The sequence below is a fragment of the Sander vitreus genome, chromosome 20, assembly GCF_031162955.1.
Source record: "Sander vitreus isolate 19-12246 chromosome 20, sanVit1, whole genome shotgun sequence".
Lineage (NCBI taxonomy): Eukaryota > Metazoa > Chordata > Actinopteri > Perciformes > Percidae > Sander > Sander vitreus.
This window is the reverse complement of record NC_135874.1, coordinates 9,428,039-9,431,554: the sequence shown is the minus strand read 5'-3', so window position 1 is coordinate 9,431,554 and position 3,516 is coordinate 9,428,039.

The following is a 3,516-nucleotide window of genomic DNA, read 5'->3' as shown; positions in this document are numbered from 1 at the left end:
AGGAAATCATGTGTGTCAGAGTTAGTAGTATTCATGCAGTGGGGCATATCTGATTGTATTAATCTTACCAATGTTATTTAGTCATTTAGTCTAATGTTATTAGCATATTGTAATTTGAGGTATGTAAATGACATCGTTATTAAATAGCAGGTCAGATGTGTTGATGATATCAGATGGCTAATGCTAGTTTTTTTCAGTTTGTTGCTTTAATAATTTAATAACAAATAATCTACATAAGAACTAGTTTGTGACAGGTTTTACTGTACTGATATGTAAATCACTATTTGGTAAACACTAAAGATTTAACTTGGCTAAATTGAATGCTGGTGGAACCGGCTTCTGGCCAGATGTTGGATGGTGACACACCTCAAATTTAGAATGACTACATTTGTTAAAGTCTCTGTTGCTACGTATGTATGTTTTTTCTGCACATTTGCATGCATATATGTGGATTCATGTATGTAATATCCCAGACGTTGACTGCGGCATACTGGGCTGCTTCTGATTAGGAAAGTCTAGACCTAAACCTCGGGCGTAAAGCGCTACAGCCACATGCTCAGTTAAACCCACCAATCCCAGCCAGAGCCTATATGCACTTGGCACACACTGAGGGCTTATGGGTAATTGAATAAAAAACCCTGCTGGTGTGCGCTGATGTCTCAAACAGAAGAAATAAAATGTCAAGGAAGGCACGAGCAAAACATGAGCACACAAAGTAGAAGAGGACATACAGTACTGTCGGTATTTATCTTTCAGGATCCTGGGGGGGTTGTGATTCACAGAGTGGATGAAACAAAAGAGGTGTTGATCAAGAGATGAACGATCAAATAAAAGGAGAGGGAGTGTGCTTGGGAAGAAGAAAATAATAGACATTTTGAGTGCAGATATTAGGCATGTACTGGGCGGTAAAAGGAAATGACGGGAGGGAAGATTTTGGTGGTGGCCCGTGGTGGTATGGACCAGAAGGTGAAACATGGCCCCGTCGATGTGGATCAGGTTGTGTGTGACGCACTCAGACAGTGAGACTCACAGACGTGCACACATTCTTACCCTGAGATGAAAAGGCAGCCGGACATTTGACCGTGAACAGCGACTGGGGTCACATGCACAAACATAAGTCCAAGAATAGACTCTAAACACTAGGGAAGAAAATAACCCAGTAACAGCGGATGTGGCATGTGTGTTTGTGTGTGTGTGTGTGTGTGTGTGTTTGAGTGTGTGAAAGAGAGAGAGCGAGCAGGAGAGAGGCACATTGTGTGTTTTTTAATTGTGTTTTATGCTGTACATTTATTTATAGGGTTAGCTGGGCTTATAAATGAGAAATCCAGTTACTTATTTACATCATGCTTTCATCCCTAGCTTTAATGAATCCCATAAGCCGTTTAAGATCAATTAAATCTTCATGTTGTGATTTTCCTGTTGTTCCCACTACTTTTTCTTTAGTTGAGGTTGTGTGCAGCCACATGTTTACTAGAAGGGAGGGAGGAGAGTTGAGGGAGAGGTGAGGGGAGTCCAGTTTTATGGGCTTGTTTCTATGTAGGGTTGTAAATACCCCCTAACAGGCTTAAAGTGACAGCTGGTCCTACAAGACTAGTCATAGCCATCCTGCTGAAACTGTACTTTACAATAAAACACAGTGTTTCCAAACAGACCAAAGAATTAAGATCACATATTTCATTTCTTAAATCCAAAACTATGGTTAGATGACACCATCTCTGCCTTTATGCTCTTCAATAAAGAGTTGAAACCAACAAGGCCTCACATGCCAGTGTATGATTATGAATAGTCCCCATGTAAGAGAAATACAACACGAACCAGACACTGAGTCAGGGTCCTAGAGGTAGATGGAAACCACTAACAGTAGGGATGAATTAGATTACTGTTGGGACAATTTAGACTAAATGTGCCATAAAAACGTACATCATGGAAATCCTGATTAGAGGGTTGGTCAGACCCAGTGGTCAGCAAAAAGCAGTGGGTGAGGTGTTAAGAAATGTTAAGAAAAGTGTTATTAACCTTAGTCGTAAAGGCTTCGTAGAGAGAGACTGTATCTGCCGTAATTTATTGTTTTATGAAAGGATATTAAAAGAAAAGTGTTTCTTGGATTGAAGCTAAAACAGTTAGTCAATCAACAGAAAATGTGTCAAGTGCCAAACATCCCCTAGTTTCAGCTTATCAAATGTGAGGATTTGCTGCTCTGACTCATTTTGACAGCCCACATAAATACTGGTGGTGTTGCACAAGGAAACAGCCTTCCATTTCCATTTAATATGAAGTTGACAAAAATAAGAGGGACTTTCAAAGGTCAGGTCAGAGCTTTTCCTGTAGAATAAGGTAATAATGAAATTTTGCTTGTGCACTTGCTATTAATCTGTTTTTGCTGTAAATATGTGTATGTGTTTTTGGTTTATTTTGCACAAATGTAATAAGACTGTGGTCTTAAGAATCTACTGTTTGATTGTATGTTTTAAGTGTGTCTTAACATATTGTAACCATATTGGAAATAAGAGTTGTCACTTTAACACCCTTGGATTGTTTTTGTTTTTTATATGGATCCATAAAAATATCAAACATTTTATAAAACAATTGGTCGGACAAAACAAGCCATTTGGAGACATCACCTTTTGCTTTTTCTGACTCTTAATTTTCTGACTGTTAATTGAGAAAATATTCAATATTGATTTTATAATTTCCATTAGTTGCAGCCCTAATTTGGATGATGGCATTCATCTGCTCTGGCTCAAACTGACATGATTGGTCGAGATGTTGAGGCTGCAGAAGGGATGACGAACATGTGCGATAGGCTCCGCCATAAAGTCCTGATTTTAGATGTGTGCGTGTGTGTGTGTGTGTGTGTGTGTGTGTGTGTGTGTGTGTGTGTGTGTGTGTGTGTGTGTGTGTGTGGCGGCGAGATATGGAGGGGTGACTAAGTGGTGGTTCGGAACACGATGACTCCCCTTACCTTCTCTGTGACGATGGGGCCATGGCGACAGGGGTTTGCGGTTAGAAACCCTAATCTGCTCCTCATATGACCCTCTGATGGACAGGGACAGCAGTCAACTCACACACATACACACATACACACACACACACACACACACACAGCTCTCAGACTAGTTAGTCTAGCTTCAGCTCTCCAGTCTAAACATGCTCTTATATGGATTTCTGTTAAAATCTGAAGATCTCTACTCTTTCTTTCATTATAAACACATCGTCTTGCTTCCTACATGTAACTGCCCAGTGAGCACAAACATGTCTGAAAGACCGTATGTTTGGATGTCCAGAAGACGTCTTTAGGGAATCGAGAATTAATGGGTTTTTTTATGTCTTCTCGTGACACTGTATATACTGTGCGTCACTGATGAGACATCTTTAAGGTGCTACCTTTGGACGTGCAGACTACATTACCAGGAAGGCCAGGGGTGTTTAAGATCTGAACTCTGGACATCTATAAGACTTCTTTAAGACAGTCATCAATATGTTACATCTCTAATTGACATATCTATTGCAATATTC